Below are 18,166 nucleotides of genomic sequence, written 5' to 3'. Positions count from 1 at the left end.
AAAAAAAGGCATTTTTGCGACATACCGATTTCGTAAAAAGGTGTAATACTCAATTTTAGTGAAACAGGTATAAACAACAATTTGAGGGAAGTACGTCATTTAAGCCACACAATCAAATATCCAAAAACAGGACATATAATCGGGGGAAACAACATTCACGTTGTGTTTGTGCACTATAAAAGACTTATAACCGTAAAGCTATTGTCGTTATCAGGATGTTGTTTAAGGCCAGACTTCAAGCTAGTTCAACCTTAATATAATCACAAGAGCAACACTACTTAGAGATATTAGACAACCGAAAGACGACCAGCAGTTATGCTCCGTTTGATTGGTTAAGCCGTTTCTTTACAGAAACGAAAGCATTTACGTTCACATATATAGCATAAAGTTGTCTTTTTATTGTTTTCTTTTAATCAAATGAGTGGCGCCAGTTTGTCTTCTAGTCGCAAATGCAAAACAAATGCCATGAGGTGAACAAACTGACAAGTGATCATTTAAATCCGATTTGTTATGGAACCAAAAGTTCACAAGGTTGATCCCCTTTGATATTCTAATGTTCCTAGATAAATCATTCAACTTAAGTTCAAAGACTTCTTCGAATTGTGACTTTCGTATGAGTAGATTATTATCTTAGTTCTACGGTTTCTCTAAAAGGCAAATCGTTGTAGCTTTTCGCATAAATAATGTGTGTTACTTAGTTCTATCTTAACTCGTTATAACAGTTCAATCAATAAGCATTTACTATTTCTCAGAAACCAAATGTTCCATATGCCAAAGCCTTGCATCGTTCGTTAGATTGGATTTTCATTAATTCGTACACCTAAACAAATACAAATGTCTGTGATTAATAATTGAGGGTTGCTCTTAAATTCAGTGGCTATGAAAGATAGATAACTCAATTTCAAGACACAATATATACACGTGGCTGCTCGGCTAAGGTAATGGATTAATTTGTTTTTGTTTTCAGAATATTTGGGTAAGGAAAATTATTTAAAACACTTTTCATCACTTGATGCTTCCTCATTCAATGAAATTAAAACTAGTATACATTAATATATTTGTTATACAAATATTTGACAATATCAGTTCCTCGATAATATATACAGCCGACATGTCCGACTCCTTGTTGTGTATGTCAATAGGGAACTCGGGACATGGACATCATTGGTGGTTTTTAAGTGGTTATCAACAAATCTAGTGGCACACAGAGGTCCCGGAATACAGTTATGCAGTGTATTATGATTAGAAAAATACTGGTTCGAGGGCCGGTTTAACTATCTTCTAAGCCAAGTAAATATTCCCCCTATTGAAAAGAGCTTATTTTCTATTTGGACAGTAATAGTAAAGTTATAACCTGACATGTAAGCCGAGATGACAGACCTTAATTCAGTGAAAGCGTAAAGTTAATCATGTAAGCTAACGTAAGTAAGAAAGGGGAGACAACTCACAAGCGTATGCCGCAAAAACCTTTTAGTTAACACAGAGTAGAATTAGTAAGTTATATGATCGAACCGTACTCTAATGTTCAAAGTGTTTTAAAATACAGACGCGAATAGACGGATATGCATTTTGACGAAATATGTACGCATACAGTAATGTTGAAATAGCTGTTTGATGTCAGGCCTTGTAATCCTTTATTTATTGCTGGAATGCTGAAATAATAAATGCTTCAATAAATTATATATTCTAGTTCTTTGACTTTCAATTTGTATTGGACAAATAGAGGTATATGATGAATTAAATTTGAACCAAGCAAATATTTTGAGTCAGATATCAGTTGGATAAAAGAAAACATATTTTTGTGCCATATGATTAAATAATTATATAAAAAAAAATAATAAAATATAAGGGAACAATTTACACTTGTATAATTCATCAATATTTACAGGAGCAAATTGGCAATTCATTCCATATAACAGCCAGCTGTTGCACACATGGCTATTTATTATTATGCTTTTAATCATTAATCGCATGACGCAACTCTTTGTTAGGATTATGGCAAGTAATATTCGTGTTAGAGGAACCCAAACATTTGATAGCATAACAGGACATTAATGTCTGCGACTCATGCGACTGTCACAAATTTACTTGTTTTTGTATCTGCTTGGGAGTTACACTCCGCAATGTCAAGTTGTCAATTTATAATTAGATTTTTTGCATTTCGCTGAAATACGTCTGTCAGGACTGAAATGGTCTGGTAAGAATAACAAACGAAAAATTCAATTCAAATCACGTCTGTTCATGACTGGATTCTTAATGGGGTAATCGCAATAGATAATTGAAAATATCAAGCGTATGCCGAAAAATGTTTTTTTGAATTATTTATTTTTGAAAAGAACAACCCCTTTGAAATTGTCAAATACCCTGTCGATACAGGACATTTGATTGAAGTAAATTAACCGAGTTTTAAGGCCGGTAACTTACAAAAAACGGTATAGCTCCATTGTGTTGTTAACTATTTGCAATATTATGAGCTGTGTATTATGTTTCATATTCCATTAGTTCTCTGCCTTATTTCAAAGTCAACCCACAGAGATCAGTTGATGCTTAGAAAATAGATAACTTACTAGGTGCATGACAGTTCCACAAGCAGGTTGGTCTGAAATGACGTATTGTTTGTATTGTGTGCGGTGTACTGCTTTGTATTCTGTCATTTCTTTAAGGGTTAAGCAAGTTGAGGTTGCCTCTAGATCCTTGACATATTTGACCATGTGTTAACTTGTCTATTTTCTAATCATTTATAAAAATATGATTGAATGATTGTGTACGTTGATAAAAAAATAATAATTATAAATGAGTTTTAATTGCCGCTATATCGTTTATTTTCAGATGGCAGCAACCCAGCAAATTTGTAATCGTAGTATAAAAAGGAAACTTTCAGTATCTAATAATTCTGTGTAAAACACAATGTGGTTAATCATGACATTCAAACTTAGGGCCTTCTACCCCAGTGTAATTGTGCGTCAGTAAATCATCATTGATTAAACCAATTTAGAAGAAAATAGCAGAAAGATTTGCATGTCATTGCCGTATATTTAGTTTTCCTTCTTCATTTATTGTTGTCAATTGCAATATCTTTCCATTTCTAGCTAGTCGTCTTTTAAAAATTGGCTTATTTATGATAATTACTTATTGATAACAATACGTGAGTCTTTCAATTCAGTATATATATTTGAACTATTTCTTTTCATTAGATTTAAACTAAATAACTGTTTTCCTTTTTTTACATTAAGTAATTTAATTTCTATCGTATAAGGCTAATATTCACGGAAAAAGTTGCATAATGTCAGTCGAATAAAATCATTAAGATAGCAACCTTTGCGGCTAGTTTATCGACCATGATAAGGCCAAAAAAGACTATAACACATCAAGTATGAAACAATTGTTTTAATGTACAGCTCACTAACTGTAATAATACAGTTAAACTTCAGTGTTAAACCCCTACTCAAAACATTTAAGGTACTTTGACTTTGTGAAGCATTGTGAACCAAATGGCAGGAACTTTTATTACTAAACAAGCCAAATATTCAGCAGAATGTATACCAGCCCTGGATAATAGCTCATTTTTTATTTTTACAATTGTGTTATCATTTAGAAACTGGAAGTGAAAAAACGAAAATTTTGTGAAAGCAATACGTTCAAACGAACATAGCATGGTGATATGGTGATTAGATTGTCATTCGATTCTTGGACAATACCTCCATTAGTTTTCTGCCTTATTTCAAAGTCAACCCACAGAGATCAGTTGATGTTTTTACAAGAGGTTCAACATTCAGAACATTGGTAAAGCCAGACGTTTTAACGAACATTGGCTGTTGATAGGGTGATAAGATTTATATTCTTTCCGGGAAATATAAAAACTCAAATGATAAGTGATAGAACGCAACTTGCAATGATAAATCCGTGTACATAAAGCTTACTTAAATCACATATTTTAAACATGGTAAACCTCGCCGAACCTTTGACGCTTGGAGCAAATGGTAATTCATTAATCAGGTCAGTGCTTTCTCATTTGTATTATCTTTAGTGACCTAGATACGTTATAGAATATTTAAACCTGGTATTACGAGTGGTGTGTGGATGCATCCATAGCAATATTTTGCTTTATAACCCCTGACATGTAATTATTAAAGAAATACAGGTCTCCGGACCCTAAAAACAACGTACACTGTTTGTTTGCAAACTGCAGAGGTATATGGTAAAACGCAACAGTTTACATTAAAATAATTTTGTTTCATTTCTTGCAATAATAACAACATCGTTTGGTTTTGCTTACCCTTTGACGCTAGAAGCTAATGGTCATTCATCGATCAGATGAGCACCTTCTCACCTCTGGCTGGACTACAATACTTAAATGACCATTATCTTGTTAAATACTTAAACCTAGTACGATACTTGTATTTTGCTCAGGTATCCACACCAGATTGCGAACCTTACTAGCATGCTTATGTCAAGCGCTATAAATTCATATTAACAAAAAACGGGGGAGGGGGAACAAAAGCTACGCAGGATATGATTGGCTCTAGCATTTACCATAAAGGATAATTTGATAGTTGTGTATTGCTTCTTAACTTGTAGTGCTATGTGTCGTGAGCAGTGGTTGCTTGATGCCCTTCGACATGACATTATTTTGTTAAATATCAATGTACTGTCCATGTAGATTTCATTGTTTAATAAATACTTCAACCAAACGATTAAGTAACTTGAAAGACAATAGAGACATGCTAGCACTAACCATGTAAAGCAAATATCTGCTGAGAGTGTTACCGGCTTAAAACGGTCCGATAAAGTACATTGGCTGAATTAAATTGCTTTTTAGGTACTAAATCTTACATTAATCAGATCATTATGTAATACTTGAGTTCAACAATCATAGAAACAACGTCAATTGAACAAAATGTCATGGCTACGTTCAAAGTATCCACATATATGACAATGAAATATGCTGTGCTTTTATTTAGTCTGAAAGTATTTAAATCTCAAGCTAAATAGAGAAAGACATATTGCTCAGGCCTATCTGATTTTGCATGTTTCTCATCTAAACTTATAATTCCAGTTCTCCGGAGCATACAAACAACTATGTTTCGTTGGTTTGTTTTATTATATTGACCAATTTTCTTACATAAAATCTTCCGAGAATAACATGGCTTCAAAACAATTTGATGAAATGTTTAGCGTAATATGATGTCTGCATGTTTCATCCGCTGGGAAATAACACTTTGACTTTAATGCCATATAAATAACAAGAAATGATTTGTTTTTACAGATTTGTGTCTGAGATAAAGTGTGTACACTCATGCTAGGATTAATTCGGTTACGGTTTCTCAGACAATGATTTTGAGATTCTCAAACATTTTAGTATATTCTTTTTTGAGTGAAATTGTTTGGCTGTAACGTTTACACACTAAGCACAATTTTGTTCCGTGCCGCTTTACAAAATGTTAGGGACATTTACAAGAGTTTCAATGAGGAGGTACGAACAACATTCACATCTATGATTTCTTTTAAAACTTAACATGAACAATGAGAAAGAAAACATTATTCCAATTAAAACAGAGAATAACGGAACCAAACAAATAAAATTAAAACAAATCTTGAACACTAAATGTCCACAATCGTTTATACCTTCAATGCTGTTCTTGCAAAACGAAGGACGCGATTTAATGCAGCCAGATAATAAAAGACATACAAATACACATACAATCGATGATTTCTACGAATGTGCGGTTTCCGTCCAAAAACAGTTGACGAAAACAAGGGAGTCAACTAGATAACATGATCACAAATTCGTAAATCGGACACCCTAGCGAATTTCTGCTTTCACTTACCATTCCAAGTATTGAATACGTAGCCCGGAAAACTATATGTTCTTGATTAACGTGTTTTATGTTTCGTTTTGGATTTGTGACGTGCTATGATAATAAAGAAATGTTTAAATACGTAAATGAGCGAAGTATATGTTTCTTTATATATCTTGCATAAGTGTGTGTTGAATGTGGGGGGGGGGGGTATTTGTCATTTCTAGCATTAAGACACTAACACTTTTTGCACGAATTGATATCCGGCAGTTTCATAAAGTTGTAAAACGCATTCATACTGTGCTCTGCATATAAATTATGAAGGTTAAAACATCAACATTAAATGATTTTGTTTATCGTGAGCTAAGTAGTTAAGATTTTGCTCATTTACTTTACTAATATATTATTACATACTTGAGGGTTGTGATAGAACATTTATAACCAATATACATTCATGGTAAGAGACTTTGAGATTAGGCCAAGAAAATGACATAGCCATTGAAAGTCGTAAACATACTATGTTACTTTGGTTTTAATGAAGTGTACTTGGCACAATGTGTTGATGACAAACATTGTTTAATAAGGGTGTTTTTACGCAAAGAGTGAATAATAATTGCTCCAAATGACAATTGCCGTTTAAAGGATTCATCCAGAGCCATATTTTATAGTCATTTAGAAGATTTGAATTTCAAGCATATTTGAACATCATTATGTAGAAAAATATAGAATTGTTATGAGAAAATTAAGACGCGCATGAATATGTAAACATAATGATTTTACGTTCATGTGTTGCTCTTTCATTCTTGCCAACGTAAATATATATTGTTAAGTTAATTTTACAATGAATGCATAAATCCAGTTGTATTTCTAGTTAATATACTGTTAGTTGAATTGAAAGCATCATGATATCTACCAACTATATTGACATAAAATTATTATTTTGTTATGATACAACAGCTTACTGAATCTTAAGGGACATACGGTTATACGATTAAGATAAAATGTATGAACCTTGATTTAATTATTTATGTTTCAAGACATTGAATCATAAGTAAGAACAGAAGATGGTGAATGTTTATTTAAGAAGCTATTGTTAGAAGTATACGTCCGTCCATATTGTAACATGTTTATGTTTATATGTTTAGAAATGTTTAAAACATTGGTCATTATGATCGTTGGTCCCATTTTTATATTCTTATATTCCTTGGTAAACATTTTTACTTAAGTGTTTTTAAGACTTCTTTATTGTACTACTTTCGTAAAAAATCATTTGTACCTCATATCTACGTTTTCTCTTATAGGTATTTTGTCTCGTGAAAAAACTCCAGCTTAATTTGTAATAATCATTCTATCAATAAGGTAGCACTTTTTCAGAAAAGAATTGTTCTAGTAATGGTTCCTTTCACCATTTGCAATAAAGTAATTACAAATGTACGTGAGTAATAAAGGATGGTGGTTTTGTTGCATTGGCTATGCCAGATACTAAACTGAATGTCAATCACAATTCATTCGCGTGGATTCTACTCAGTTGTGGTAATGGATTTGTCTGTACTTGTTTTCAGAAGATATCGGTCAGGAAAATTATGTAAAACGTTTTCATCGCTTGCTGCTTCCTCCCCACATCGAGGTGTAAACATTCTAAAAAGCTGCAAAAAAGTCATTGATCTTTCTGTCAAAGATATCAATGATGATATGCATAATTCATGATGTTCGTCACGTATATTACATTAAAGTATATCTTAGGGTGAGTAAATGGAGTCTACAGGGAAAAAATATGAACTGACTGTTTTTTCCCTAGGTAACATCCAATAGACAGTTTAAGTATCTACAACTTTTGCTGAAACTGGACTTATGCCAACTACACCCCTCATTTTCTCACAACAATTTCAGGATTGATAATATCTAATACTAACTAAGAGGAAATAAAACAGGAGTCATATTTGGTCAATTTTTTTTTATACATTATTTATATGAAAACGGCTCAGTAGTGGGAAGTTTATAAACCCCGTTTATACAGGGTAAACGCCAAAGCAATAGAACACAAAAGCAAACAATCACAAACCAGAAATATGGAACAACAGCACAAATCTTCACACACAAAAAACACAGTATGAAAAAAAAGGAGTGTTTATCAAGTAATGTACATCCTTTTAGTTTATTTTGTACAAAATTGAATGTGCTTTAGTTTTTGTAATTGGCCTCGTTTATGGAAAAAATTCACTTAAAAAGTTAAGACTATCACGTGATTTTTTCATTGCCAAATATTCTATTTTGTATTTAGGCTAGTCAATTTATGCCGAAAATGAGCTCAAGCTAGAACTAATTTCAACAGTTTTTATTTTTTACTTTTTTGCACAGATTATATGTGTACGTTCACTTGTTAAAAGTCCCGTTCTGTTGCAATTGCAGTTTTTTCATAAAGTCGGTGTGATTGAACCAGGTATGTTTAGACATTTCAAAGGTTGAAATTAGGTTATGTGATCCGTAAAGTGACAAGTAAATGGGTTTATGCTTGAAAAATAGTGTTTATTCAATCAGTGTATATTGACAAATGACAGAGCATCAAACTATGCATATATATATATATATTGATCAAACTATTTTGGTTGTTTACACTTGTTGTTTTGAAAATATATGAACAGGGGTAAAATTACCCCACCCATTTTGTTAAAAAATGTGAGTTCATCTTTTAATTTAATTTCAATGGATTTTTCTTACAGCCTTATTTCCTTAACATAAACATATTTAAAAGCTATGTAATATGAATAAAGTAAATATTTCGTACAATATATAAAGTAAGATTATTGCAACTAGTACATGTATATTAATTCCACTGAAAATCAAAATTAGCTTATATATCTAATGATCTCAGGTGCCATGAGCTAAAGCGGAACCCTACTCTTTCTTAAAAACAAAGTAGATTTTATCAAATAATTTGAACTCAATGGGTACTAGGCAGTCCATGCAAAAATAACTATTATTATTTTACATATCTGAGCTTAAAACTGAGATTATAAATGTACCCCACCCACATTGGTATGTTTTTTAATTGTCTATTTACCACAGTTGATTTCTGATCTGTCCTATTCTTATAATCATTATCATAATCATTTATAGACAAAACCTATGAGTAAACAGGTAGGTAAACAGTGCATGACAACATCGAAGATTCAATACCGTATACCGTAAATATATACTGCGTATGATGTAAGAAAGCAAAAGTTCTCGCACAAAATTATTATATCATAAGATTACCCAAAAAACATTCAGTTTTTCACACATCGTCATCTACCAACTCCTCTGGCACTTCTAAACTGAAGGTGTTGGAACAGGAAAGACCTTTACAATCACCACACGCGTTTGAACATTCAAGGCCATGTTTACGACATGTACATTTCTTAGAGTCACAGTTTGCTTTACAATTGCAACGGATTATCTTAAGCAGATTTTCAGGCACAGGAGGCAGCGATGTTCTCACGGGCATCATCAATCCATCTACAATGATCCAACCGAAGTCAAGGGGATTCAATACTGTATTGCCCATCCACACCTTGGTTTGATAGTACACCCTGAGACAATGGAACCTATCAGCTTCTGATGTGGGTGGTAACTCTTGCATATGTACATATGTTGAACTAGATACAACTTTGCCAGAAAACTTTTGGAATCTTAATGCATCAAGACTCAGACAGGATTGATTGTCATACAGACAGGTAATAAGTTGCTCACCAGTACTGTGAATATCATTAATACTGTCCGCTGTTAAGAAGTTGAAACATCGTGTACGGAATAAATGGCTCTTTTTGAACAATTTGAGCATAGCTGGCTTGCCTATTCCAAACATTCTAGACGTTGTGTCACATCCTGTTAATGCATGTAACAGAGGCAGAGCTGTGCACAAGTCCTTTTCGAACAATGCTGTAGCTTTCCGAATGTCCCATATCTTTCCTTTCATATTAGTGGCTTTTTCTGAAGCAGGTTCAAAGGTAATATAATTGTTTATACCATTTCTGTAATGATAACACAATAGAATAAGGAGATCTGTATCTTCTCCGACAACGGTCACGTTGGATATTTATGCCAACTGAACAGCTGTCTGGACAATCATAAGGTCAGCATCATTGTCAGCGTGACGAACTGAATATCCTTCACCTATCAAACTTTCACCGAGCATGAAAATAAAGTTCTGTTTAGTTTGTGGATTACTCAGAAAGACGTCCTTTTTCATCCTACAAGGGGTTTCAATGGCAAACGTGACAACAGCCCCACTTCGACCTTTTGACCTTCGTAGATATAGATATAATTTTATTATGATATATGGCCTCCGGCCCAATCATTTACATATACATATATATATAAATCAATACAACAGGTATGACAGGTCATGAAAATTATGCAATTCAATATTCATTATTCATAACGTAATATAGATATTATAGATTGGTTCTATTTTACAAACATATCAGTGTAAGTACATAGACATATTTAACAATGTGCATCATTTCTTATAATTCAACACATATGAAGGTAATATTGATATACTATGCGTAAAATGAGTAACATCTTTCGTAATTGGTCCTTGTTCATATCCATCAAAGACTATTGATACACTAGTGTCTCTATAGTGCCGTCGCAGATACTCGGAATAGCTCTCACAAAGTTCCCCAAATGTGTAACCCTTAACCCACTGGAGACGCTGCAGCAGAGATCCTCCGTCTATGACGTAGATTGTGGAAGTATGGGTATTTCCGTCATGTGAAGATGCGCATTCCCCTTGCTTCCAGAGAGCGTCTGCTAGTGTTGCTTTTTGAGGTACCCTTGGTAAACCTGCGTTGTCAAACAGCGAAGATGGTATACTGCTAAGCTCGTACCTAAACACCTTGGAAACGCTATCAACATATCTGTCTGCACCTGTAGTTAATCGCTGAAAACAGTAGTTGTGTATCAATATGAATACTTTCACCAGAAACTTTCATGTCTGATTTGTCACTCATTGTTACAACTTGCTTTGATCGCTTGAATGAGAATTTCTGTGCAGTCTTTTCAGTCATTTCCTTCAATATTGTTTCCCCTACAGCTTCTGTCCGATCAGCATTCACAGTTTTATCTGCAACTACACCTGTCTCCATATTTCTTAATTCCGTATCATTGGCATTGAATGGGTTTCGATCTCGAAGGAAAGAAAGCATAACGGTCATATCATGCGAATCTCTTGTTGTCCTAGATTTGCTCGTGTCTTTATGTTGTTCACTCGTCTGATATGATTCTTGCATTGCATTATTCATCTGTAAACACATGGGCATTTAAAACATCCATAATGCTCTTTGATTTTCACTCATTCCTCTTCCCCGTGTGAGTCCCCCTGTAGACTTGACTAATCTCATCAACACTTGTTAAATTACTAAATCAGTTGACAGCCCTGCCCAATAGCGATCACTTCGTCGGATAACATGTTTACCTGATATGAAGGCTTCATACACATCTGGATTTGTTTCAGGTAACCGGAGCATACTTTGCAAGTATATATGGGTGCTCTTCAGGTACAGGTTATGACCAGAGGCTGCAAAATAAGGAAGCATCTTTCGCAGTGCAATAAGATGGAGTTCCTAATTCCCTGTTCTTTCAGCTCTTATGAAATTTTGTAATATTGAAACAATGTCCATATACTGTATCCACAATCTTGCAGTAGAGTTATTGGCAAGCCGTTGCCTTTCAGTATGAGTGAGATTATAGAGGGTTTTTAGACTTTCACATTCACCAATTGTCAGTAATGATGAGTTTTCTTTTCCCAAAACGTCATACACCTTAGTTACATTAACAAGGTTATTGTCTTGTAACATTTCTTTAGAAAGTCCTTCACTCTCATTGGTACCGGGTGACTCACTTTCAGCCTCATTTTGTAGCTGAAAACAGTTCTCAAGAAGCAAAATATGTAAAGCGTTATCATTACAGCATGTGATCTCTTATGGCTCGCTGTACCGCTTTTCCTGACATCATATGTGTAACTGCATTTTAAGCATACACCGTTCCAAGGATGTCTTGCAGACCAGAATTTGTCATAATATGACCGATGCTTCCAAGAAAACTCATTTAAGTGTATAATCCGAAATCCTCCTAAGCGCAACACAATCATCTTCACAAGACTTGATGGTACTTCCGAACAAACTATGTCCATAGCCTTCTGGTAGAGAGGTTGGTCAAACGTCAGCACTGGTGTCTTTCCGTACATTTTAGACTGGTTACAAACAAAATGAAGAGTGGAATATATACATGTAGCATTGCTGGGGTTGAGATCAATCATTGGCATAAAAGTGATGGCTGATTTCTTTGGGAAACTCTCAGATGGATTTTCAAATATCTGCATAAAGCCTGACCAGCTTGGTCTGTATTGTCTTAGAGGCCAAACAAATTTACACAGTATATCTAATGGCTCGCACTGATGTGAGGGCTACATCTCTGGGAGCTCTTGAAACTATATGCCCTCTGAAAATGGCGGTTGTACGAAGTACTTGATGTTGCCGATTGAAGATACTTCTTCCATAGATATATCTTTCCTTGGGACTGGTACTGAAACATCTGAGCCTGGTGTTGATGCCGCTACAATCCCCATGCCATGGAATGTATTATGCCCATCCAATGTTCTTATGTTGTGATCCACATTGTCAGCAACAAATTGTGGAAGGGTATGCCTTTTTCGTGACCTGGTATGTGTGTTGACAACACTGCTGCAGAATTTGACTCATATTTTTGAACTTCAGAATAAGAACAACAAAATCCTAGACTGTTCAAAGTGTCAATCAGAAACCTTGACCCAAAATGGTGATGTACCTGCACACCAAGACCTTATTGAAGAGGAGAGAGTAAACTTGTTGGACGACTTGACTGCATTATGCTCTGTCCAATTAAAGCTGTTTTAACTTTCCTATTTTCAGGAATCAATTCTCCGATAAATGTTTTCAAGCTTTCTGGTAAGAACTTAATGTTTTTCTCTGTTGATGATATATCCGTAAAGGAAGGATACACATCTTTTGTATTTACTATATCGTTGATGTCACTTTTGATCAATATTGCAGCAGTTTCAATGATTTTCTGTTTCTGTTCTTCATCAGACTCTTCTCTTGAATTCTCATGTGTTTGAATGAATAGCAATTATCGCCGCAAATGTCCGACATTTGTTTTACCAATTCATTTATAGTCAATGTTGCATTTTCACAACTTTCAATGGTCTCAATGTCTGATCTGTTGCCAGTGGTCTACCAGGGGATTTCATTTTCTATGCAATAGGACCTTGGTCATCTGCATTAAAGTCCTTTGGAATATTTTAACCTGTCCTAAAATTCACACAACATGCTTAATGATATACTGCTTCTGCTGCCGGAAGGTCTAACACTTGCATTAACCTGAAATGAATTTCATTTGCCCACTTGTTACTCCTTTCAACACAATGTTTCAGGATTTTTTTCTGAAAATCTAAGCCACGAACAAGATAGTCATCATGTGACCTTTTTCTTGAAAATGAAGAGCATTTAGCAAATGAAGTGCAAAATATTTTTTTTATTTAAAATCGAATTGTTCAGTGTCCGATCTTAGAACTCTTGGAGGAGAACACAGTATTGGAGTCAATGTTTTTGAAATAATTCGAGGTCTTGTTAAGTCTTTCCGACATTGAGTATGGACAATATCGCCAGGTTTCACCTCCACTATATGTTCACTACTGGTGTTGGCATTGATAATTCCAGTACAGTCTTTCTCTCCAAGACGTACAGTGGGTGTATCTCCATCTACAATGCTCTTCTGACAAATAGGGCAGTTCTCCATCTGTGAGTATACAAATATATGTCTACCAAGGGATCTCTTGCAGGTCTATTATAAGCTTGAAATAGATAATAATATTGAATTTTTGTAACAGACTATGTTTTGTGTAGCCGTAATACGTCTTCCATTCATGGTTACGTAATATTATTAAATGAAAAAAGAATTATGTACGGTCCCAAATTATATAGAAAAAAAATGATTATCTTTAAATATACAGTTGAGTACTTCGTGTTCTTGATATTACTTGTCGACTAACATTTTAAATACAAGGCTGAATTATCAAAGGACATAGAATGTTCCTCTTTGTTGCTATCTCTCTTCTCGTGGCATCTAGGGACATGGTTAACAGACTGTGTATGACCTGTAACAATAAAACAAAATCCAATTACATTTATGACAATTCTACTGAAAATATTTAACAGAACTAACGTTTTATGGAAGTTATTATTCACTGAATCGCCGTACCATTCATGAAACACTTTTAGTTCATACCAGCTGTTTTGTACCTACACAAGAATGCATGAGTGTTAATACCAAACAAATAACATTTAGATAAGAAGGGTTGTTGTTTTTTTTATAATAAATTTGTCTCTGATAAAATATTCTTGTTAATTTGTTATGCTGTCAAAGTTTACATTTTTACTTACATTTTGTCAAAATAATTGGTGTATCTCCAAATCCAAGATGTTCACACAACCGACATCATTGATACCAACTTCTTTCTACCTGAATAAAAATGTTTTTAAGCTAATTTACCGAAATTTTCTCAGTTAAACAATTACAACGAACATTTTCATACTTTGTAAAACATACAAAATTATGGCGCATATTGGCTTCCGTGGTTTAAAAAAGTGGTCAGAATTTTCCCAGTCAGTTGTCGATTTTTTCACACTTTTAAACACTCACAACTGGGCTTAGTAATGTTGTGTTAATTAACAATTTGGCTATACTTCATGCAAAAATAAACAGAAAAAACGCAATTTTAATCTCAAATGTAAATAAATGCTTGACAATCATGATTTCCGCAAATCGGTCAGCTCACTGCAAATCGATCGTCATTTACCATATTCCTTTGACATATGCGACTTAAAAATATGTGACTTGACATTCATTATCCTATTTTTTATTCATAAAAGTTTTAAAATAGAAACCTTCTCTATGCGTCAGTTGTAGACTTTTTGTTTGTGGTGTGCAAAGCTTTCAAATTTTTGCATGAGCGCCGCCATGATACTTTTACGATGACGTCAACATATTCAGCGCGTGACAATAACATTATCCCGAGTATGGCTTTCCGGTAGCGACATCCTAAAAACTTCGTATTTGTTCGTTTTTAAACTCGTTTTCTCGGGTTATTGACTATCAAAATGAGCAGGACTTTTTATATAAGGTACATAACTGTTAGTTATTTTGCATAGTGTGAACAAATATTCTGTTGCATTTAGTTCTACCTAACCTGTTTCATTGACTAGCCTAATTATAAACATGAGTACTATGATAATAAGAAAATAAGTATTGACGCATTAAATCGGAGATATATCACGAAACAAAATTTATAACTTTTCATTCGAAAATGCTTGCGTCACTTTAGAAACAGCAGCTTATTCTTTTTGTGCAAAATTATTTGAATATTTTCAGTATTTCTCTTCTTTTTGTTTCTAGTATAAAACCACAAAAAGAGTCAGGCAACCGGTAAGATACTGTTTGCAATGCGCTATGCCCCGATTATCTACGGTATATTTTTGGTCTTTCTCATTCATTTCTGTATTTCATCAACGTGAGCTCGGGGTTTTATCTGAGACTTTATTATAGTTATATACGCACTTTTTTATCTTATGAATTAATCCTGGGATTGAAAGTTTACTTCCGGTCAGGCTGGCCATCGAACAAAATTACGTATTCTCTTCTTAAAATACACTTATTATATTTCACATCATCTACAATAATCATTCAAATGACATACAAATCTCAGTAGTCAAACCATGCTGGCGTATTATGCGACACAGAAAGACAGTGATCACAAACAAAATCGTAGGTACATGTGTTAATAAAGAAGGCACACAAACACAACAAAACACACATAGGCTACATGAAAACACATTTTCGTTTATTATTGTTACGATAGCTCAACCACAAATCATTTAATTGGGTTCCGATGCCATCATAATAAACAGATTATGCTATCCTTTAACGAACTAAAAATCTAAACGCAAGGGAAATGTCGGAGTATATTCGACTGACAATATCCTTTGTTGTTTTGTTTTCAATTTAAGTGGCTTAAAATATGAAATTAAGAACTTTGCTAGTAAATTCGATCTACAACATAAAATCAGTGACAAAGTGCTTCAACGAATATAGGCAGGTAAGATATTAAAAAATACCTATTTTTCATTGGTTCCGAAATTAGTGAAAACACTAAGTAATAATATTGTCTGTACTATCACTCTGTTTATGTATGTTTTTTTTTCCTTTTCTAAGGAGAAGTCATCAGTCGGCTATGTCATAGCGTGTCGAATACATTACTTTTAAGATACTCTTTGGTAACTTGACGTTTACTTATTAAGTCTAGTTTTAATTTTGAAGTGTAAAAATAATATAAACATTTGTTGGTGGATTTTTTTATTTGTTTTAACAACAAATTGATAAACACAAGAGGATAGGAAATGCATCGGTTAATCAAACAAAACCTCTCTGTAACATCAGGATGTTTGAAGTGTGTTGTGTCAGTTTTCAATGAGATAGATGTTAGGGCAGACTTATAACATAGCCACAGCAATGAAAGTATCTTAACAGGACATAACCTTCAAATTGAACATGTGTTTACTCAATATAATTGAGACATCATTTGAGGTAGTGCCAGGTTAAAGAAACGGTTTGGCGTAAGCGGCTTTATGAAAATACAACCTCAACTTATCACAATCGCAACGATACGTGGAGGGAACAGCTAGTGCAATAGAAGTGTACAATAGAACGAGCATAAGTTGCTCCCCATAGCATTGGCTCAGGCGTAGCTCTACAAATAAACAGACATTCACGTACATATCTATGACATTTCCATTACATCATATCGTGCATATTATAAGTTTTTATAATTTAATAATGTTGCTATATAATTGCTTTGGCGCCAGGATTATTTCGCTTAAAGAGACCTCAAAATAAATAGTCCCCTGCTGAATTCTTTGACATGTGATTATTGAAATCCGATGTGTTCTGAGCATAATGTTCACTAGGTTGAGTCATGAATATTCGCATATGTACAATTGATCTGTAGTTCACATTTTTTCTACTTCTATTTTTTGTGTGTTCATATTCGTGCTCTGTTGTACGTTTTATTGCTCGAAGGCATTTTGTTCTTTGCGCTGCCAGACAGCTTGTCATAACTCTAAATTAACCGCTTATTACTGTTCCATCAATAAGGCATCATTAACAAATTTCCAGATACTTATTATTCAAACACCTTTTGTCTTGCACATTTTGGTGGATTCATACAACGGAAAACGCACTTATTCATATTCTGCAAATGCACTGCATTTAACTGCAAATGTATGTGATTCATAAATGAAGGTAGATTTTATGTATGACAATAAGTGAAAATATCACACTCTCAATTATACAATGCTGAGCTTCGTCATGTTAATTATATGACGTTATGCTTTCATCAGATAATATGTACGCAAATGCCTGTATTTTCGTTTCTGATCAGTCAATGGCATATCAAATAATAAACATCAACTGTGAAATGAATTAAGCATTAACATTTCAATAAAAACAAAATACCGCTTTAATGTTAGAATTTTTTTTACATCATTTCAATTTAATTTCAAACGTAGAATTGGCAATTTTCCTGCAATATTTATTAAGAATGGCGACGCTCTATAGCATGAATTTGATAGCATGATATAAAAAAGACCCAAAAAATCTAAATGTTATCAAATTTACTGTTAATTAGGAATATGGACACCTCATTAAAAGATTAAAACTAAATAAAACCGCTCTTGGTTCAATAAAGAAAGCAATCCAATAACGTAAATGGTAACATAATAAGATAGACAATTATTTGAACGTCAAAATGGATATTTTTTAAGGATTTTTAAACAAATATCTGTGCGCTGTTATTGGCAATTCAACAATAAAACAATAAGGCTGATAGAAACTGACATCCCTAATACAATTGGAAATGCAATGAAATGAGTGTCTGAGTGAAGACGGTAACCGGTGTTTTCATTAACATAATAAACTTTCTTCTGTGTTGAGATCAGATTCAATTTTGATCCTGAATCAGCTTTTAGACAAAGCTCTGCTGATGGGTATAAATGTAATCACTGAGGCCTGTCTAGGTAGGTTCATTCATATTATGAATACTAGTCATGGTAAATGCCTTTTACATCTACTTAAACAAATTCATTTTAGATTACGTATCGCACTTGAATATTGTTTTTAATGATATAAGTATTTATTTATTTAGTATATAAGTATATATTAAGTTTATAAGTTTATGCTAATAGAAACATTGTTGATGTATACTTAACAATCAAGAGCACAGTCTTAGATATTTC

This window comes from Mya arenaria, chromosome 5, assembly GCF_026914265.1.
Source record: "Mya arenaria isolate MELC-2E11 chromosome 5, ASM2691426v1".
Classification (NCBI taxonomy): Eukaryota; Metazoa; Mollusca; class Bivalvia; order Myida; family Myidae; genus Mya; species Mya arenaria.
This window is presented reverse-complemented; position numbering follows the sequence as displayed.